This window comes from Rhinatrema bivittatum, chromosome 1, assembly GCF_901001135.1.
Source record: "Rhinatrema bivittatum chromosome 1, aRhiBiv1.1, whole genome shotgun sequence".
Taxonomy (NCBI): domain Eukaryota; kingdom Metazoa; phylum Chordata; class Amphibia; order Gymnophiona; family Rhinatrematidae; genus Rhinatrema; species Rhinatrema bivittatum.
The window spans coordinates 119467901-119491456 of NC_042615.1; the positions used below are offsets into that span (position 1 = coordinate 119467901).

The 23556-nt window shown below is 42.4% G+C and overlaps 1 protein-coding gene and 1 long non-coding RNA gene across 6 annotated transcripts in view; both read right to left on the reverse strand.

Annotated features, from left to right (window-relative positions):
* FAT1 (FAT atypical cadherin 1) overlaps window positions 1-23556 on the reverse strand; it is a 373940-nt gene that overhangs the window by 120502 nt on the left and 229882 nt on the right. The gene's annotated exons all lie outside the window — the stretch shown is intronic.
* On the reverse strand, window positions 1101-13640 carry LOC115083137. The gene is made up of 3 exons (XR_003854329.1): window positions 13564-13640; window positions 2699-2852; window positions 1101-1153 (listed from the first exon to the last, which is right to left on the reverse strand). It is a non-coding gene; the product is annotated as an uncharacterized LOC115083137 (long non-coding RNA).

Consider the following 23556-nt stretch of genomic DNA (forward strand, 5'->3'; position numbering starts at 1 on the left):
TCTACTTTAGTCCGAGCACGATAGCAAAAGTCATAAGCCAGGGGGCTATGCACTAGGACTCTTTCTAAAACCTTACAATCATGGAAAATAATAAATCCAGCCACTAGGTGTCACAACTGCACACACTGACTGACTTCCTTGCACCTCCCCCCCCCCCCCCACCCGGAAGGAGGAGGGAGAGCAGCAAACACTGCCTTAGCAACATCCGCAGTCCTGGCTCAAATTTCAGTAGTATAATTGAAATAACCTTTGCTATCAGATTTATGGGTACCTGTTTTCAATTACAGGAGGTGGGCAAAATGGCGCAAAAAATGTATATCTACATATATTTTTGCAAAAGTTTCCCCTCATCTTTTTATTTAATCAAATTTATTTCTCGCTTACTGCAAAAACGCTCAAAGCAAGTTGCAACAGTAAAAGAAATTATTCATGATAAAGTATCACAGAATTTACCATAGATCATTGAAAAAATATATATCATTATCTAATAATTATTAAAGAATGCTTGGGGGAGGGGGAGAAAACACTTTTTTTTTTTTTTTTTTTTAAAGGTGACTATCACAACTGTGCCTCTGTTGGCCTGAATATGATTTAACATTTCAGAATGTACAAATGCAGTCAATCGAACACTCCACCAGGCAACACCTGGCATTTTCTTCTTAATTGCTAGCAACACAGCCAACAGGCATGCACTGTAGCTAACTGCAAAATCAGTGCCTGTAAAAAAACAAAGGGAAACCAGCCTTCTTAGATCTTGAAACCATTTTCAAAAACTAGTGCTAAAATAGGCAAAAATATTTTTGTATCTTCAATATTCTGAAATTTATGGATAAACAGGACTGCATCCTAATTCTATCCTCCTTTAACAAAACAAAATAAAACAAAACAATTAATCCAAGGAACAGTAATTTCTACCTGCATCTGCATCAGTGGATAGAACTCTCATGAGCAATGTCTTGGGCTCGGAGCTTTCAAACACTGTAACGGTGTAAGAATCTGCAGAAAACTCTGGAGCATTATCATTGACATCTTCAAGTGAGAGAATAATATCAGCTTGGCAGAATGTCCTCCTCCATCGGTGGCCTTGACTGAAAGGCGATGCGATAAACGGCTTGCTGCTCTCGATCAAGTGGGGCAAATGTCTTGAGTTCACCTGTACAGCAAGAAATGAGCTTCAAATTTGGAGAGCCAGTACCTATTCCATGTTAGGCCTGACACATAGCGCTTTATCTATGCTCTGAGCATTAATAAAAGTGAACTACTGCATTGTTCCAGGTTGATTTTATCAACCTCTATTGCTCTTACAGCATCAACATATTATATGTAGAACACTTAAAGTAAAATACAGGTTTTCTTGGGCTAAGATTATTAATGATTAAAGTTTTGAATTTCTTTATACAATTTCATTTTATTAAATTTAAATCCCGCTGTATCACAAATTCTTAAAGCGGGTAACAGCAAAGATCAACAAAAAATATAATCCGTAACATTTACAATTATCAATATACAAAAACAAGCATTAATTTCAGAAGCACAAACATTGCAGCCTGATACATTCTTCATACTCTCTTTTAAGTAAGGAGAAAATACTAGAGACTGCATAATTTAACTTACTATATTCTGTTTTCAAGAGTTTTTGCTTGCAGTAGGCACAGGACAGGGTAAATATTTTTGAAGATAGGGACCACCATGTTTCAATCTCTAATGTTTTACATTATCATACAAAAATAAACATTTTGTCTTATAGAGTTGTTTTTTTTTTTTTTTTAATAACAATCAGGCCGATACAGTACATTGGACGCGCATTTTCAACGCGCTAGCGTTATCCCTTATTCAGTAAGGGACCGAAAACGTGCGTCAAACCTAATAGCGCCCACAACATGCAAATGCATGTTGATGGCCCTATTAGGTATTCCGGTGCGATTCAGAAAACAAAATGTGCAGCCAAGCCGCACATTTTACTTTCAGAAATTAGCGCCTACCCAAAGGTAGGCGCTAATTTCCTCGGGAACCAGGAAAGTGCACAGAAAAGTCGGAGGTCCCGAAAGTTTCCAAAGTAAAAAAAAAAAAAATTTGAAGTCGGCCTGCGGCTGTCGGGTTGAAAACCGGACACTCAATTTTGCCGGCGTCCGGTTTCCGCGCCGGTGGCAGTCAGCGGGCTCGAGAACAGATGCCGGCAAAATTGAGAGTCGGCTGTCAAACTCGCTGACAGCCGCCGCTCCGGTCCAAAAGGAGGCGCTAGGGACGCGCTAGTGTCCCTTGCGCCTCCTTTTGCCTGTTTATACCGCCAGGCCTCATTTGAATAGAGAATCACGCGCACAGGAGAGTGGCCTGTGAGTGCGCCGGGAGAGCTCTCCCGCGGACTTTACTGTATCGGCCCGAATATTAGAAGCATATCTTTCATGTTTAAATACTAGCATTTGCCTAATCCATCAAAAAGTATTTTTGCTGTTTCCTCTCTCATGACTCATTTCACATTTTAATAACTGAAGCAAGAAATAGATACTTAAAATGCACATTTCACAAGATAATACTATGGCATCTAAAGAACTGGGTAGATTTACATAACATGTATGCATATATGTTATGCAAATCATGCTGACTAGTATTTCTATAGAACCTGTGCTTATTTTCAAAAATGTTTTGAACAAAATGGCAGAAAAAGTTTTAGTGTAGCTCAAAAACAGATAGATTTTACCTGTATCTGAATTTAGTTTGAATTTTTCTGCTCCTGTCCCGTAAAGCGTGTATGCAATCTGTGCATTGGCATGAATGTCTGCATCAGTAGCAAAGACCTGTAAGATCACTTTGCCAGTCAGGGCATCTTCTGGAACTGTGCTGGTATACAAAGCCTACAAAGAGTTTACAAAGTTTTTAAAGGAATATTCAAAGTGGAAGCAATATATAGTAGTCTGACAAAGGATAGAAATGATAAAATGCCTGAAGAGTAAAGAGTTTTTAGCATGATCAAATAGGGCAGCCTCAGCTAGTCCATGCATATAGAGGGTATAAAACAAAGGCTGGCTCAGCCTGTTCCTTTTGACATGGGTCTCTCTCTGGCCACACTACAGAGTTATGACATGATTTGAGCCAGGGATTAAAGCCCCTGAAAGTAAGTCTTGATTCTCTAATTATATTATATTATATAACAAATGATTCATTGATGTTAACAAATAAGCAAATAGACAAAGCACAATCAAGAAACTCGTATCCTCGTACATGTAGTTACTGCTTTGATAACCATATCTTATAGTTGTTTTACTGTGAAAAGAAAGTCTTCATAAAGCACGAGTGTCGGAAGAAGTTGAGTTGCAGTTTAGAATTCTCATCTGAAGATTCAGGCTGAGCTGTATTGTTCATAGAGAACGTATACACTTTTCAACAATGTTGTCTTTTATGGAAGGGAGGATGGGGCTTGTACCTGGCCGCCCGGGGTAATGTGGGTGCCGGACACATTTTGGAGCAGAAGCAGGGGTGGGGAGAGCTAGCCATGACTGGCATCGCCAGTCGGTTAGGGCAGAGTTATAGTTGGAATCTTTGTATTTCTAACGGTGGCAGGTCTGGGAGCTGATTGGCTGTAGGGAATTGGGTGGAGCATAAGGAGTTTGGGGGGGGGGGGTGCAAGTAGTATAGAGTCTGGACACTTGCCTGCTGCTGTTGCTGGTGTGCTGCGTCGGGGTTTTCGCTGCGTTTCTTTTCGTTAGGCCGGTTAGATTTTTCCCTATGGTCTGCTTATTTTCCTTCGGTCGGAGCTGGTTGCTGCTATGGATTTGGAGGTGGCGGCTATGGCGGGGGAGGACGACCGAATGGAGGAGATGCGAGTGGACCGCTCCTCAACAGTGGTCGTGGCACGAGCTGATGCAGGCAGCCCGTTGGGAGTGGCGGTTCAGCCTGAACCATCTGTGGTGAGGGTAGCAGCAGGCTTGATTCAGCTGCTGGTGGGGAGAGGGAGGCTGTTTCTGTGTCCCTGCTGGCAGACAGCATTGGACCTAGGGGTGTGTGTCAGGGAGTCTCAGTCCATCTGTCTCCTCGCAGGGGGGGGGGCAGGCAGGACTGGGCTGTTTGGCGTGGTGGTCTTAGTGCATCTGCCTGCTTTCTCTGCTGCCGTTCTTAGCGCAACGCGCAAGCCGTTGCGGACGTCCTGAGCAAGGTATCTATGAGCTCGTCAGAGGGGCGGTTTGCTGCACATGTGCCTGAGCACGTGTTGAATGGGTTTTAGCAAGACCTGGTAACCTAGATTCAGATTGGGCCAGTTCTGGTTTTGCTGGTGTTTCTCACGCAAGTTTTTCCGCTGACTGGGGGGTTTGGATTTGGAAGTCATCCAGCTCATTTCCTGGCTTCTTGGGAGAACTTGGGTCATTATCTCCCTGCTAAGGGTGAGAGGTCCCCTTTTTCTGGGCTAGGCATATGTTTTCAAGGAAGAGTCTCTTCTCCATGGGGGTGAGGGTGAGGCGGTCAGGGTAGTGTTCCTTATAGCTGACTGGTGGGTATGGATTTCAGGGGTTCCTCCTGGTAGCTGGGGGCAGGGGTTTTCGGTGGCTGGCAGCCGGATATTTTTCAAGTTGGCCTTGGCAGAAGGTATCGAGGGCAGCTGTCAGGGGGCTGGGAGTGGCATGGTTTGGTGGTCCTGCTGTGTCGGCTTCTCTTGTTCCTTCTCAGGTTTCTACAGAAGTTCACTGATGATCCAGATCCCTCGTGCCAGGAAGGGTGGAGGAATGATCCAACAATGGCAGCAGCTAATGCCACATGTCCTTCGACTCAGTTGGCAGGAGGGAAAGAACCTGTTTCAAGACAGCATGGTGAGTTGTTGGTGGTGGTTTTTCTGGGGCGGGGGGGGGGGGGGGGTATAGCAGCAGTTCAGCCTGATAATGTTCCGTCCTTGGATGGGATCTCGGGTTCTGGAGAGTCACTTGCTATGGCGGGTAGGTCTGACGATTCCCTTGGGGTTAAGAGGCGGGATAAGTCTAAGCGCAGGATAGGTCTAATTCTTCTGACTCGCCATCTTTTTCTTCCTCATCTAACTCTGTGTGCATTGCTTTTGGAGGGGGGATTTGGGGAAAAAGGGTCTAATTGGGGGCTCCGGCATTGTTAACTTTCTCAGAGTTGTGGGATGATGTGCCTTGGTCTTTGAAGAGGAAGATTCGACTCTGTAAATATATTGATATATTCCAATTGTTGGAGGGACGTAGGGGGCATAGGAAGGAGAAAAAGAAGGGCAGTGTTCAGCATACTCCTGGGACTCAAAAGATAGTTTCACGTAATATTAACTGAATCTCGGCTTTTGTTCAACTGGCGAGTGTGATCGGGCAAGAAGATACTTTGCAATATGGGCCTTTACTGGCTTACGTGGATGCGATTTTGGCTGCCAGTCGGGAGTATGAGAGTTGCTCATGGCTCAGTTATGATGAGCGATTTCGGGACCACATGGAGGAGAATATGTTTATTTTGTGGGGTACCCAGGATGTGGGCTTATGGTAACTCAAATGAATAGTAAGGTCACTGCCTCATCTGTGGGTGCTTCAAGTGGTACTGGTGGTGGTTCAAGTGGGCGGCCTTTTGAGCAGGGCCTGCGCCTGCGGGTGGTGCGGGGGTGAATGGGGGTGGGAGTGCTCGATGTCTGCTGGCATTTCAACCGATCAGTTTGCAACTTCCCGGACTGTAAATTCTGTCATGTTTGCTCCGGTTGCGGAGCTAGTCACCCCGTCTCTAAATGCTCTAAGTGGGGGGGGTGATGGAGCCACTGGCAGGCTGGCAACCAAAGGAGCTTCGAAATGAGTCTTTGGATAGGGCTCTGACTCCGAACCGGGTGTGTGCCTTTGTTGCCATGGCTTAAGGTTTACCCAAATGTGGAGGTCACTTTATTATTATTTAATGGATTTACGTACAGCTTCCGGATTCCTTTTTTGGATCCGCGGGCGGGGGGAGGGGAGAGAATTACCCTTTGGTTCGGAAAATGGTCAATGTGGCCAGGGACAAACTGCAGGGGGAGATTGGATTGGGCAGAATTGCGGGGCCTTTTGTGGAACCTCCTTTTCAGTGGATGGTTTTGTGACCTTTAGCAGTGATCCCTAAAAAAGGGACGGGCAAATTCAAGTTGATTCATAATTTGTCCTTCCCTGAAGATTTTTCGGTGAATGATTTTATTCCTCATGACCTTTGCACTATACATTACACCTCTTTTGATTCAGCAGTTCAGTTGGTTCGGGGTTGTGGTCAGGGTGCACTTATGGCAAAAGTGGATATCAAGTCCGCTTTTTGGCTATTGCCTGTTCATCCGGATAATTTTGGATTTCATTTATAAGAACATGCCATACTGGGTCAGACCAAGGGTCCACTAAGTCCAGCATCCTGTTTCCAACAGTGGCCAATCCAGGCCATAAGAATCTGGCAAGTACCCAAAAAACCAAGTCTATTCCACGTTACTGTTGCTAGTAATAGCAGTGGCTATTTTCTAAGTCAACTTAATTAATAGCAGGTAATGGACTTCTCCAATCCTTTTTTAAACACAGCTACATTAGCTGCACTAACCACATCCTCTGGCAACAAATTCCAGAGTTTAATGGTGCGTTGAGTGAAAAAAAACTTTCTCCGATTAGTTTAAATGTGCCACATGCTAACTTCATGGAGTGCCCTCCTAGTCTTTCTATTATCTGAAAGAGTAAATAACCGATTCACATCTACCCATTCTAGAACTCTCATGATTTTAAACACCTCTATCATATCCCCCTGGGAGGCAGGAGACCCCGACCTGCAGGAACACACTGCGGTCTGTCTCCTGACAAGAAACCTGTTATATATATATATATATATATTTTTATTTTTTTATTTTTTTTTAATTTTATTATTTTTATTCCGATTTCGATTTTTATATACCGGCATTCGAGACAGCAGTCACATCATGCTGGTTCACATAGAACTGGGTGCATAGTAAACATAGTGAACATAGTAAACATAACTATAACGATGGTGCTGAAAAGGCAGTACATATAACAGGGTGATATAGAAACCTGTTATATATAGTTTAGGCAAAGTTTAAAAAAAAAATAAAAATAAATAAATATATATTTCCCCTGGGAGGCAGGAGAGACCCCGACCTGCAGGACACACTGCGGTCTGTCTCCTGACAAGAAACCTTTTTATATATATATATAATATATCTATATATTTATATTTTTTTTTTAATTTATTTATTTATTTATATTATATATTTTTTTAAACTTTGCCTAACACTAACTAATTCAGCTAGGCCCTAACTCAGACTGTAGGTTTTGTACCTCCTTCACCTGCTGGAGCAGAAAAATACTGCCAGACTGTAGGTGGCACCATCCTAGATAAGGCAGAGTTTGTTGCTAAACTTCTGTCTCCATCTGCTAGGGGGGGGGGGGGGGGCAAAACCCAGGAGTCTGGACTGATCCAGGTACGTACAGGGAATGGAAGATGATGACAAACTGTTTTGGATATAAAGCAGAGTTGCTTACCTGTAAGAGGTGTTCTCTAGGACAGCAGGATGTTAGTCCTCACACATGGGCGACATCATCAGATGGAACCAGGCATAGAACTTCGATCTCAAAGATTCTAGAGCTTTCAGCATGCCCTACTGAGCATGTGCAGAGTGTAGTCATCACCCTGCCCTCTAAGCAGAGTCCCTCAGACCATGATATAGTTAATACATGGAAAAACCAACTCCCAGGGGAGGGAGAGGGTTTCATCAGGACTAACATCCTGCCGTCCTAGGAGAACACCTGTTACAGGTAAGCACTCTGCTTTCTCCTAGGACAAGCAGGATGGTAGTCCTCACACATGGGTGAATACCAAGCACAGGCTGTCTGAGCAGGACAAAGGGTAAACCGACAGTGCTAGAGCACAACCTTCGCCTTTGCCTGTAAGGCAGCCAACCCACAAGGCTGGAAAAGAGTTGGGTTCCACAAAGAAAGCCAAGAAAAGACAGACAAATCCCCATGCGTAGCAGGGATGCCTGAAGCATGGGAATAATGTGAGTGCAAACAGAAGCAACTGCACATCATGGAAGACAGTACAAGCAGGTTTCTGACAAAAACAGTGGATCTAGATCCTACTGGATACAGGAAGGACCCAGAGAAGAGATGTAAACAAGAGAGATTCTAGGAAGAAAACCGCAGTTTCCTTCAGTGTGGAAAAAAAACAACTGAAAAACAAATTGGGGTCCAAGAGCCAACCAGAAGAGACTATCAACCACTGACAGCAAAGGTCTGGAGAGAGTCCCAGGTATGGCTGGTAGGCCAAATGGGCACACGAAACCCACGCCATGCTTGAAAGAACAAGCAGGATACCGCGGTGGGGCCTGGGACAGACACTGTGTGCTGAAGCATCAGATGTAGTTGAATGTGCAGGACAGCGTCAAGGGTTTCAGGGGATGAAAGACAATCCCTGAACTGACCTGTAGCCCAAAAAACTCCTGAGCAGGGAGATGAGATAGGCCTGAAGCTCACTCAAGAGCACCTGTCAGAACAGATTCATTTATCCTGTCACAGGATTGCGAGGGGAGAAAGAAGGCCCTTTGAACAACCTAGTGAATGAGAAAAAACTAAGGCAGTATGGCCAGAGAATGGTGAAAATAAGTGGAAAAACATAGGTATACAGAGATAGGCCATGGGAGCCTTAGTTTTACCTCCCCTCCCTCGACGATTCAATTGAAAGTCACAAGGCGTGATGAACAGAAGGAAGCAGACTGGAGACTGCCGAGACCAGCACAAGCCGCCCGGTTGTCTATCAACCCCAAGCGAACAACTCACTGCCAAACCAGTAGGGAGTAACCCATTGAGATGGAGACTCAGTCTTCTTAAAAAGCAGAAACTGAGAGCAATTACCCCGAGGAGAGAAACTTCCCGTCCTAAGGAAGCATTGTGGCCCGGCAATGGACAATGTTGCATGACTCAGGACTCCTCTGTCCATAGTCGGGGGGTGATCCTGAAAAAGAAGAGAGAGAAAACAGCTTGCACGCTACTGCGAGCAAAGGGCAGTGCCTCTGTTGCGGGGTACTCGGCCCCCAACTACCTCAGCCATGGACATGGCAATAGGGTGAAAGGCACAATTGCCCAGCTCATGGATTGAAACTCTCCTCACAGAGGAGGGTTCTGCAGGCAAGAATGACTGATGGTAGCGATCCTTAAGGAGGATGCTCACAGATTTCAGCAGATTCCAAAGTAACTCCAGAACAAGGGGAAACCTGGAGGGTCACCGGGGAGCGAGCAACACTGGAGAGGCTCCCTCATGGGTAGACCTGCTGCGTCTTAAGAGTGCCCAAGGGAGAGTGGTATTCTCGACTATTCTCGGGGCTGGTGCCAATCAGAACAGTGCCATCCCTTGGTCTAGGAACGGAAAAACGAGGGACACCTCTTGAAGGGCTGCATAATCGGACATCAAGAGGGGACCCTGAAAGGGTCCCAGTCGAGTCTCCACTTCCAGAGGGGAGAGGGAAGCAGCGGGATTGCAGCTAGCAATTCCCCAAAGGATAATTGAGGAACATTGACTGATCGCTGAGGCATCGACGCGACCAACCCAATACAAGCAGCCAGTCTCGGATAGGGGAGGTCGCCACTGCAATCCCCAGGGAATTCAGAGGCTCGGGGCTCTGTATCAGAGAAAAACCATTTATCAGGAACAGAGCCCCAGGGATTGTTCCACAAGAACATGGTAGAGGGCGAAGATATATGCCTCTGCTGAAAAAGGAGAGGATGCTGGAGCCACTCACGCAATGTCCACTCATCTCAGAATCTGACCAAGACTGCAGTCCTAGGCCAGCCTTGCAGCTGCAGAACACAACCAGTTGTGACTGCCCAGAGGGAACAATACACACACACCACACACGACACCCACACACCAATGCCCAAGTGACAGAGGGCAATTGGAAGCCCTCCGCTATGAAAACGCGCTAGGCGACTCATGCCGTGGTAACCATCCACGGATAGTGCACACCCATGATCCTGAGAGCCGAGCTTGTCCAGCACCCCAGTGAGGACTGAGAACCACATGCCTAAGTCAGTGGCTACACGCTGCCCCAAGACCAAGCACAGAGTGTGTAATGACACCTCCCCCACCGGTGCTTCTCAGCACTATGTAGTACGGATTGACATGGATGCTGAGACCATGCTGAAAGATGGCAGAACTCTAGTGTGGCTGAGGACTGCACAGCCAGGGAGAATGCCGCCTGGTAGCAACCAAGGCCTAATCTGTCGCACAAGCTGCACGTAAACACCACAATAATTCCAGTGGAGTTTGAGAGGACAGTGTAACAATGGCATTTCCTAGAAACACTGGCGCTCTGGGTAAGGCATGATGGAGGGTGGCAGTCTATGGCGTCACCCCTTTCAGTACCAGGAACGCTCCAGGAGGTGGGCCATCGAAACTGCAATGGAACCAGCTCACTTGTGAGACCCACTGGGAACATCTGCAGCAAAGTCCCTGGTGAGCATAGGTGCTTATGAAGGACAGCGGACATGTCCTGTGATCTATAAGCAGTTTGCCGGTAAATAGCGCCATTCCTGATGCCACAGGTGCTCAAAGACTTCGATAGCCCGGGGGCCCAGATGCCCGAAGGTATGGACCAAAGAAGTCATGGGTGTCTGCAAGAAGAGGCCCTGCAACTCCCTGACAAGTCATCGATATCAAAAGGAAACGATGACCGCTAGTGCCGACAGCAATTTCCCTTGGCTCACTGATTCGTCTGGTGGTGCTGATGCTGCAAGCTTGATGGCCTTGCATGTATTACGGCTGATGAGAGCCTCGCTAGCGCCCATTAATATTGACGTTGTGCGCATCTTGGCGAGGCTCTCAACACTGGGATCTTTGACTGAAGGGGCAGTTCTGCGCTTCCCAGTGCTCTGTAGTGGACACCACTCAGGAGCCCTGAGGGCACTGAGCCAATGCTTACAGATGCACCAGTGCACCAGGCTGCCTTGAGTAGATGGCAACCCCAGCACTTGATCCGTAAGAGGCCAAGTACTCCTGCCCTCTGAGGGCTGCAGGGCCATGCGAGGGCTTCTTCAGAGAGTCCCCGTAGTCGACAGCCACAGTGGTGACAAGGGAGCTCAATGGAAAAGCCAGTGCCTGGTCAGTGGGGCTTGATGTAGTGAGACGGTTGAGACGGTAATGAGAGGCATCTGTGGTCCGAAGACCTCTTCGGTGGCCTACACCTTGATGGCCTCGAAGGCATCAATAGTATTGGGGCGGCACCGCATCACAATGGCATTGAGGTCATGCTGGCAGAGAGGTCATGCACCTCGATGACCTAATGAGGTCGACAGCATCAAGGGCTTGCCACCGCTTCGACCTCGCCAGCCCCTAGGGTGGCCATACACACACTTTGATGGCTCAATGGCATTGATGGCCCCATGGGCATTGAGAACACAGCAGCACTGATGGTACCGCAGTCACCACAGCACTAAACAGCGAGGGTACCAAAGCAACGAGAGCTGCAAGGGCACAGATGCATTGAGTGCACAGACCGTGGCAAGTACAATTATAGGTACCGAGACATTAAGTGCATCAAGGCCATCGTGGCATTGAGAGCACCAAGGCATAGAATGCACCAAGGGCACCAGGCAACTAGGGTGCCCTTGGTGCACTGAGCCCAGGGATCGAGTTCTCCAAAGGCTCCGTGTAATCAAGTACATCAAAAGCTCCATGACATTGAGTGCATCGAGGGCACAGTCATCCCTGACATCGAGCGGACCAAGGGCACCCCGCCATAAAGTGCATCAAAGGCACCGTGCCATCGAGGGCACCGTGTCATTGACTGCGCCGCATCACGGCACCAAGGGCATTGAGGCCTTGATGCCTGAACAGGTGCAGCGAGATTCCATTTCCACTGATGCAAATGGCTCCGAAGGCCACCGTTACATTATGGGCGGTATCGCACCTCGATGCAATGAGTGTGTTCCTGGACCTCGATAGCGTCAAGGATACCAAAGATGGGCCCCCTCCCTGATGCGGTCCCGACATCGATGTATCAGATGAACGGTGCACTGGTCACTCCTGTGCACGGGCAACCGTTCATGGGCATGGCACCGAAGTGTGGCAGCAAGCTGCTAGCACAGACTCCACTCACCCTCTATCCCAGGGAGATTGCATTGCCAAAGTTGGCAAGTAGGAGGGGAGGCAACGTCATCCATGGCTCCCGCCCGTGGAGACTAGCTCCTCGAGATGTGGGGAGGATGAGCTCTTCCTTACAGGAATGGCATGGTCCTCGATCCTTCCACCATCTGAATCCACCAATACCGAGGAATCGGTGAACTGTCATGGAACTGGCTGGAACTCAGGCGAGTCCCAGGCTCAGCGGCCTACACGGATTACAGACGGACTGCATAGTCTAGTCCCGAAAGCACTGTGGGAAAAAAAAAAAAAAACAGACAGAGCAAAGAGAGGACACAAATACAAAAACCTGCAGAAGCAGTTTTTGTGGTTTTTTGAACAGACACTGTCAGGATGCACAGAGAAGAATCCACCATGTGGCTGGCAGACAGTTGGAAAAAGAATAAACTACAAGAAAGAAAAGCTGCACCTCTAGAAAAAATCACTTACAAAACTAAGGAGAGAGCAAAGCTGAATATCATGAAAAACTTTTTTTTTAAAAATTAGAAAATGAGCATGAGCTCCACAACCATGAGATGACAGCTCCGCTAAAAAGAAGAGACTGAGGGACTCTGCCTAGGGGGGCAGGGTGATGACTACAGCTGCACATACTCAGTAGGGCATGCTGAAAGCTCTAGAATCTTTGAGATCAAAGTTCTATGCCGGGCTCCATCCGATGATGTCACTCATGTGTGAGGACTACCATCCTGCTTGTCCTAGCATAAGGATCAATATCCTACAGGCATTCACACTCTATGGCTGGCAGCTGTGCAATATCCTTTGTGATATGGACAGGAATAACTGGGCAGACTGGCTGTACCAGTTAGATTTTTTCTGCTGCTGTATACTATATGTTCCTAACTCAGTCGGTTTCTTGGAGAAGAAATGTCTTCAATATTTATACCAAAAAAAAGATCATGATGGGGATTTTTTGTAGGCATTTGTATATTTTTCCTTTTTTTCATACTGGTTAATATCCAAGGACATGGGTCAGCTAAATCTTTCTGTAACAGGCAGAGGCTTCCGCATGTATAAATTATTTAGGTGATACCTCAAAGTTATTTGTTTAGACCACTCTGCAGAAAACTCTCTGTTTTAGGGGTGCACTGCTCTACTCAGGCTTCTAAGCTGGAGGACTCAGTCTCAACATTTGTCTATTCAGCCTGAGGGAAGACCACTTGGAACCTGATCAAACATACATACTGAAACATTCAGGAAAAAACTGAAGGAAAATGTAGTAATGTCAGAAAATTGCAGCCTGGAAAAAGAGGGCTGTGCAAATCATTGTGCCTATGTTTTTTTCAGGGGCCTTGATTAGAAGACAAGGGTCCTTGAATGACAATACTCTCTCACACCCAAAAAAAAAACCCTGCAGATCTCACTGACTTGAAACTCTTATCTTGTTTTCACAAAACAGTAGTGTACCCAGAATTTAGATAACATTGATAAACATACCTTTTCACAGACAGGGCTATTGTCATTTGCATCAAGAACTTTAACCTCTACAACAGCTTTCGCAGCAAAGTTCCCAGTGGCTGTGATATTCAGAAGGTAATTGTCCTTTCTTCCCTGTCCAAAGGTTTTTTAACATAGACCTTCCATTCATTGTCTATATTTTCAATATCAAATTGTCCCATTGGATCACCTCCTAAACAGTCAGTGAAAAGTAATGTGACAATTATACAATGAATTATTTTTAAGTGAAAATGGGACAATAAAATTTTATAATGAAAAAAATGACTGAAGTTTAACATTTTTATCTCCTTTTTCAGTCCTGTTAGCGACGATTCCCAACTCGATCTTTAGAATCTGCCCCGCCAGTTGTTTCTTAGATTTCCATCATTTTTTTTTTGTATTTGTTTGTTTATTTATATCATGAATATGTCTAAGATATATTTGTATACATGAATCTCTTGCACAATCCTAATGGATATCCTGAAAACCAGACTAGTCAGGTGCATCCAAGGACTGGGTTGAGAATCATTGTTATATAAAGTGCCAATCACTAAATAGTGATCAGCAGCAAAATTAAAAAATATAAGGGACTGTACAGAGATTTCCAAGTGGTGAGGTCTTATCTTGAGATATGTTCATAAACCAATTGGAAATTACATGATAGCAACTATATAAATCAGTTAATATATGAAAAAATACAATTGATTTGAAATTCTGAGATGTATATGGTTATTAAATATGTATGCATTTTTAAAAACATGCTTACTGGCTTATTAATGATCAAATTTCATCAGAATATGGTAGCTATAATAAAAACATGATATACACAAAAATATTACTTTTAGCTTACAAGCACAAAAATGAATGGACCCAAATGAACAATACACTCAAAATGTTATTCCCTATGTTTCAGTAAAATGAGCTCATTTTGAAACATTTTCATATCCTGTTCCTGTTAAGTCTGTTTACAGAATCTTTCAGTTTTATAATTCAAAGTAAGCAAAATGTGATTCTAAGGGAAAGAGTCAATACTGAATTTCTTAAACTCAGCAGCAAAACATTGGTTATTAGATTTTTTTTGTCCTACTAACATCTATACTGTGACAAAGATACTATAGCTGAGCAGAAACAGCCTCCAACTCACCCTATTCTACACTTCTCAACTTCCAGTGGAGTTGGCAAGGCTCTTATTTATTTTAAAATAAATCGACCACAAAAAAGTAGTACCAAAAAAACCTTGCACCTTCCTGCCTACTATCGATATGTTTCTATTATATTGTTTTGAAAAAAAATGTTTTAAACAAATTTACTATATAAATTTATCAAATCTCTCTCTAAAATAATTTTCTCTCAAAAAAACATTTTTATGGAAAGGTTTCCATATATGTTGGTTTCAATATAATTTGTATCTATTTCCCGGTAATTAATACCATAGCGTGTTTATAATCATTAACCACCAACTCCTTCCAGGCAAGCTGATAAAATTCTTTTCTCACAACAAGTATATTGAAACAAATTCTATACAGCACTTTAAAAAATGTGTATATGCAATTTCCCATTTGAAAAATACCCGTTTCTTAAACTGTCCTTTGGCCTCCAGGTGTTTACTCATCCTAATGAGACAGTCCGTATTTTTCACAAACAATCCAACGGTCTTTCGTCTGGGGATATTGCTCTTCTCAATCTGTGCTGATACTTCTATGCCACTGCATACCCTGATGAAAGACTGTTGTCTGAAACACAGCCTCGTTGGGAGGGCATTAAGAACATTTTTTGTAATGCCATGTTTTGAACAATATGAATTGTTGTTTGTGAAAAATATGGACTCTCTCGTTAAGATGAGTAAAAGCCTGGAGACCAAAGGATAGTTTAAGAAATGGATACTTTCCAAATAGTGAATTGCATATGCACATTTTTTAAGTGCTGTATAGAATGTTTCAATAAAAAAAATTTTTCTCAAAATAAGTATATCAGCTTGCCTGGAAGGTGGTTAGTGGTTAAAGATTATAAACACACTATGGTATTGATTATCGGATGGTAACAGATACAAATCAAATCTGAAACCAAAAACCCTTTCCATAAAAAAATGTATTTGAGAAAAAATTTTAGAGAAAGATTTGATTATTTATTATAAGTCTTGAGCCAAGCAAAAATGGAGTGATGACCCCACTATACCGGACATTAAGAACAAAGAAATAGAAATTGAGTGCCTGGATCTTTATCAGACAATTTTATCCATAGGATAAAAATATATGGGACTACACATTAGATCTTATTTTCAAGGATAGGGCCTGTAAAACAAACTAAATACACTGTATTTACCTGTAATATAGTAGGCAACTTGTCTGTTAATTTCATCCGTATCTGCATCAGTTGTACTTAAAATAGCAATTACATCACCAGGTGGATCATCTTCTCTCACTGTACCCTTGTAAATCTCTGCAGTGAATCTTGGGGGGTTATCATTCACGTCTGTAACAGTAACTTCAACCACAGTAGTAGAAGATAGCTGAGTTTTCTCTCCTCGATCGAAGGCAACCACTGTGATGTTATATTTGTTCTGCTTTTCACGATCAAGTTCTTTAAGGGTGGTAAGCCAGCCAGTTTCCAGGTTTATGGCAAAGAGTTCTAAAATGTAACCCAGTTCTTCTGACTGTTCTAGGCCATAGGAAACCTGGCCATTGGTTCCAGAATCCAGATCGTTTGCCTTGACTTGGATGACTTTTGTTCCTCCTGGAAGGTTTTCCATAATGAATGCTTGATATGGACTGGATTCAAAGATTGGTTTATTGTCATTGACATCTTTTACTTGAATGCTGACATCTACTAAAGAAAATACGTCATGTTCACCATACATAACTTGCGCCAACACAGAAAACTGGTACCATTTGGTTGTCTCATGATCAAGATTCTTCTCAAGTTTCAGTCTTCCTTTTTGTTTGTCAATAACAAAGAATTCATCTTTATTGCTTTCAGGTGTTTTCCCTTTCACAAGAGTATACTAAGGGGATGTTACTTTCTGCTTTTATAACATCTATTTCTGTTCCAATAGGGAGATCCTCAGGAACAGTGAAAGTATAAAACGGCTCTGAAAATTTTGGAAGTGGTACAGATGGCGAGTGTATTTGAATGAAGACGGGGACAATAGCCTCTCTTTGTGGTGATCCACCATCTAGTGCTTTAACTAAGAAACTATAAAATTCATCTTCTAAGCCAACCAGGCTTTCTTTTGTGGAAATTATACCAGAAAACTGATCAATTTTAAAATTTTCTTCAACACGTTCAGAATCAGCTTCAATAGTATATTCAATATCTGCATTTGTACCCTCATCAGCATCAGATGCCAGTACTTTAATGATGGAAGTACCTTTTGAAGCATCAGAGCCAATGCTGGCTTTATACTCTGTGGCACGGAACTGTGGGGAATTATCGTTATCATCTGTAAGTATTACATTTACGCTGCAGAAAGCCACTTTGCCTCCAGCATCCTTAGCCATTAAGCTTAAGGAAATTACCTTATCCATTGGGTTCTCACGGTCAAGATTTTCTGAGGTAAATATTTGCCCCATCTCAGAAATATAAAATCTGTCTTTGGCAAGATCATTTATAATGGAGTATGTGATGTGTCCATAAGGGCCAGAATCTTCGTCATTTGCTTTTACTACAGTCACTAGTGTATCTGGTGGAGAATTTTCAGATAGTTCTACTTCATATTCATTTTTGCTAAAAACAGGGCAATGCAAGTTAGCACCAATTACAGTTATTTGAACCTGAGCTGAACTTCTGAAAACACCATCAGATACAGACACATTAAGACTGTAAAATGGTTTCAGGGCTTGTTTTCGTAGGTTTGAAATAGTGATGATGCCAGTCTTGCTATTAATTGCAAAGTTCATGTGGTCATTGCCAGTTAATATGGCATATTCTAATTTATCAGCATCAGATTTGTCTGCATCAGAGGCCTTTATACAGGTTATAAAATGTCCACGAGGGGACAATTCACTAATATTAGTTTCATAAAGCAGCTGGCTAAATAGTGGAGGGTTATCATTGAGATCAGTTATATCAACAGAGACAGTGATATCACTACTCAGTGGTGGCATGCCAGCATCCATTGCCCTTACAATCAATTTGTATTGCTGAACCTGTTCATAATCCAGTGCTCTTGCTGTTAAAATAAGCCCACTTCTGCTATCAATGTAGAAATAACCTGAATTCTTGCTGTTTTCCACTAGGTGATAGGAGATAACTTTATTTGTTCCAGAATCTGCATCTGTGGCAGTGACTTGTACAACAGATGTTCCAATTACAGATGCCTCAGACAGTGTTACAGCATAAGACTTTTCTGTAAATACAGGAGGATTATCATTAACATCTTCAACTACTATGTCAACAAACACATCAGCATGAGCCCCAGTAATAGAGTCCATTGCTTGCACACTAAGCTTGTAAGCTGGATGGGACTCAAAGTCAAGAGGGGCAACAACATTTATAACACCAGTGTTAAAGTTGATTGCAAACTGATTAAACGGATCCCCATCTTTAATAATGTAAACAACCCGAAGTCCTTCTGGGCTGTTAGCCTGCACATGAAGAACAGGACTATGTAGCTGGATATTCTCAGCTATCTCTGTACTATAGAAAGGCTTTTCAAAAACTGGCATGGCTTTATTCATCACAGTAATTGGTACTACAGCTTCTGCATAATATGCAGGGTCTCCTCCATCCTTTGCTATCACTGTGATGAGATACTCCTTATTTAATGTTTCCGAGTCAAACTGTTTCTTTAACGAGATTTCACCAGTGGGGCCAATTTGAAAATGCTCATGATGTTCTTTGAGATAATAGTGTACTTCTCCATTCTGACCAATATCTTTGTCTACAGCAGTGACATGTCGAATAACATGACCTACTTCAGTGTCCACTTGAACGACAGCATAATATGGAAGGTTAACAAAAACTGGTATGTTATCATTTATATCTTCTATGGTGACCTTCACCACCACATGTGCCATTCTAGGGGGCTTGCGCTCATCAGTCACTTCTACCAATACTTCCAAATACTCTTGCTGTTCCCGATCAAATGGCATGGTAGTAGAGAGCACTCCAGAAGTGTGGCTTATTTTAAATCTGGTATCTGGATTCAGAATATGAAAAACAAAGGTTCATTTATGGGAGTCCCCACAGCGGTAATAGCAGCTATTGTTTTAGCTTCAGTAGAATTTTCTTGAACAACTGCAGCATAGGAACTCTGAGTGAACCTTATCTGACTCTCTCTGCTTTCCTTCACATTGATTTTAACAGCTGCAGTACTTGAAAATCTTCCATCAGATGCTCTGACTGTCAGTTCATACCTGCTTCTTAACTGGGTTGTATTCTGTACAGTTATAGTTCCACTCTTGGGATGGACAGAAAATTTTTCTCCAATGTTGCCTTCAGATATGGAATAAATGAGTTCTGAAAAAGCTCTTGAATCATCATCTGTGGCATTGACAGTGATCACTTTGACTCCTTTATATGTCGGAATCAAGATCGATGTTTCATACAATTCTTTTGAAAATACTGGAGGGCAATCATTGATGTCAATGACATATATCGTAACATTAGCTGCATGTTCTGCAAATAAGCGTGGGGTCCCCATATCATGTACTTGCACTGTAAAGTAGAAAATATTTGTCTGTTCATAGTCCAAGCTTACTATTGTACGAATAGCACCAGTGCTGGAATCAATAGCAAAATACTTGTGGACAGATGGTTCAACAATTTGATAAACAAGCAGAGCATTCGATTCCTCATCAGCATCTGTAGCTCGAATTACTAAAGGAATATTTTGGTTAGAGAGAACCACGCTGTTAACCGGAGCAGATTCACTGATAAGTCCAGTGTATCTAGACTGCAGAAAAACTGGTGAATTATCATTCTCATCCCGAAGATGAACTACAAGAGTTGCATTTGTGGACAAGCCAGCCATGTTGGTTCCTTGAACTGTAAGAGTATAAGAAGGAAGACTCTCAAAATCAAGCAGTTTCTGTGTGATGACAACTCCAGAGTTTGGATTGATATCAAAGGCATCGTCAATATTCCCATCTTTTATTTCATACACCACAGATGACTGACTATATGCAGTAACCAACCCAACAAAACTACCAGCATGGACATTCTCACTGATCTCGGCAGAATATTCCTTCAATATGAATTTTGGTGAAGCATTATCAGAGATTGTGACAAAGATGCGAACCGAAGATACTTCACTCATTGGTGGAATCCCCTTATCTATTGCTTTCACAATTAATTCATATTCCCCATGGTTACTACGATCTAGTTCTTTTGCAGTTTTTACAGTTCCCAGGATAGGATCGATGGTAAAAGAATTTCCAACATTTCCTGGAAAAGAAAAAAAAATTAACAATACAAATAGTTTAGCAAGGTGGGGGTGAGGGGAGATTGTGTGTATATGTGTGTGTGTGTTTGCTTTGGGAGAGGGAAGCAAGATGAAAAAGCAAGCAGTAACATGTACTATAAAAGTTGCACCATTGCATATTGATACAACTAAACATGCAGACATAAAAATCGCTGAAATATCTGTGGCATTATACCCTTAATTATTTTCAGTTTGATATATGAAAATCAACAAACTTGTAAATATTATAAGATGCAGCCTTCAGGAAAGACCAAGATCCCTTCCTCAGGCAGATGAAGCTGAAGCTTCATATAAGCAACAGTCAGCTTTATTACTTGAGAAAGGGACCTCAGTGGTCCCGAAAACTTACATTTTAAAGCATATATTAGCCTAAAGAAAATATGGTGTTTACCAAATATACAGGTCAGGAAAATAACTATGGCTCAGGAGAAGAGAGAGGTAAGAATGGGGAACTTAACATTTAAAAAAAATATATGTATACACAATACATAGCTACAATATGGTACATATACATACACATGCAAAGACACCACAAGTGGATCCTAAAGCTCCATACAAGGAGATGCCCACAGATTTCCTACAGCCACTACACATTACCTACAGCTTTTCACAAAAATGTGCAGCTTGACATTTTTTTTTTTTAAGCAAATGTGCTTTCATACACGAGTATGTGCACATGTACCATAGTTGCCTTTTAATCTGCTTCCCTGCAGTGATCATATTTTATCTAGTTCAGCTATCAGATACCTGCTTAATGACAGTTTTAGATCTGAATGAATCGTGCTAAAATAATTACTGCATTTAAAGGATGGAAGGGTGCTATTAATGTGCTCCAACCGCGGCTCCTGCAAACATCCTTTAAGTCATTACTTCTACATTAAAGACTCCTGAGTGAATTAGCCCAAACATTTCCCCCAAATTGCTACATTAAAAATGCACAGGTTCAGGCTTTTGCTCAACATTACAGCCTCCAGAGAAAAACCCTCCGCTGCAGTATGATACATATTAGCTGAGCACTAGTGGGTATCTCGCCTTGAGAGATTGTATTTAAAAGGCAGTTTTATAAAGCTAACAAAATAAATAAGTAAATAAAATATTAAAAAGCCCTTGGCTACACGGAAAGAAAATGGAATGAGTTTGAGAACTTTATAATATTCCACTATATGCATAAAATCAAGCTCCATTTAACAGGGATTTTCTTGAAATAGTAATTTAGAACAAGGGTCTTCTAAAATGACGCAAGATGAAAAGATTGTTTTAAAAACTCCAAATTATGCATACAAGTAGGCAGTTGATATTTTCTCTCTTACTTGTGGCTGTGAATGCAATTCCATTCTTCTACTTGTCCTATTACTAATTCAATCAACTATCACAACTATTTGAGGAATGTAGAGGACAGAATGCTGAGGAGATTAACAGACGTGTCTTAACCTCCCAACAGTCGCCAACCATATAAAAACAAGATTCAAAAAATAGCTCAGCATTCACCCACAAAAACAAAAAACAGCGCATGCGAATGCAAATTCTTTTCCTGAACTGCTTTGGAAATCATAAAACACGTTTAATCTTTGATCTGAGTGAGTCAAAAGCAGAGATTTATAACCTTGTGCTAACGGAAGCTGGCCTGCTACAGCACAGCCAAAACAATGAAAACCCTTGACAATCTTTTTTTTTTAATATTCTACATTTCAACAACTCTTAATAGCTACTAAATACTAGTAATTATTGTAATATTTTTTTTTGTAACAGGAGGCTTAAACCTCCTGGTTTTCTGGCCAGAGTCCAAACAGTTTCATGTCCCAAGTGGGGCCAAGGGCAGGGGGTTAATCATCCTTCCTCCCTCATGCTGTACAGGTTCTCGGTCTCGGTCTCGGTCAAAATGCCAAGGGAGAGGGGAGCTCATGATTCAGATTCTACGTTTCACCTTAGCTAGAAAGAGGAAGAGACGGGATACTTTTGATATCTATTTGACCCTTTTGAGCTGTTACATGGAAGGGCAGGGAAGAGTTTCTCTTAACACCAATAGCGAAAACTAACTTTATAGTAAAAAACACACGGCGTTCGAAACAGATGTCAGTAACAAACAACTGTAATTACCACGATGAAGGCAAATGATAACCTATTATAAACATGAAAAGAATGGCCAATGTTATAGCACACAACAATTTGCTGGGCAGTGCAGAATGTGTTGATAAATATACAGAAATTATTCTTTTTTTTCATTAAAAAAAAAAAAAGGCTTACCTGACTCAATAGAGTATACAATTTCTGCATTTTTCCCTTTATCCTTGTCCAGGGCTGTAACTTGGAGCACTGCTGACCCAACAGTGGCCGATTCATACACGCGCCCTTCGTAAGATGAGCTTGTAAACCATGGGGCATGATCATTTGTGTCACTAACATTAACAATTATTCTCGCAAAGTTGCGTTTAACAGGTACATCTTGATCTCGCACCTGAAATAATTACCATAAGAGTTATTAGTGTTGTTGGGGCAGATCGTTAAACCTGCATAAATGTTTCTAATTTACTATACATTCCATCTGAAGAGGTGTACAATGCCTGAATAATAAGTTTACACTTACAGAGTACCTTTTATCTACATAAACTCACAACCAGCCCAATAAGGGAGGGGGGTGGGAGGTCAATGAACAGATAATCAGATAAATACATACTAGCAGATTTTCACCAACATTTGCAATGAAAATTTGTATTCCCCAACACCCCTCTCACTCCACCCTCTTTTTCCCCTTCCCTGCCCCCCTCCTTGACCCCATGATTCTTTCCAGGCTGACTCCTTCCCAGCCCAACCCCAGCACTCTCATCCTCCTCCTTCCTCTTCTTTTCTAGACAGATCAGAGAGAGAGAGAGAGAGAGAGAGAGGGAGAGAGAGAGAGATTCATTGCATAAACAGCTTACCATTACAGTGAGGATATGTTGGTGCATGGTTTCATGATCCAATTTTTCCACAACATATAGAAAGCCTGTTCCAGGATCCATACGAAACTTCTTCAGGCTGACTGGGTCAGTGCTGCTCTGCAGAGTATAAATTAACTTATTCTTTTCATCTTTGTCTGTGGCACTAATCTGCAAAATTTCAGTTTCAGGCACTGTATCTTCAGGTATCAAGACTTCATATTTTGATGTGGAAAATTCAGGCCTGTGATCATTTGTGTCTATATTTTGATGAGAACCTGGAACACCACAACATGAACAAAAAGAAATCGTTATGTATTTGTTACTTACAAAAGCATTTATACGGTTAAGAGCAAAAATAAAAAGTACAAATTTTTCTACCAACAGAACTGCAGAGTTGCAAAAAAGGAAGAAAAAGGAAAAAATTCAAAACTTAAATTGAGAGGCCTTAAAAGTAAATTCAATTAAATACAATACCTACATGAATATTATATTACATATTTTATATGCCAAGAAAAGAAGCCAAAAGCTCTGATTTCTAAATAGAAAGTTAAAGACGAGTTCTTCCTGTTCATTGCAAAAGACCAATTTCCTTTTCTGAGTAGCAAAATAGGAAATGAGAACATTTCACTGGGACATTTTTAGGAAACGGACTAG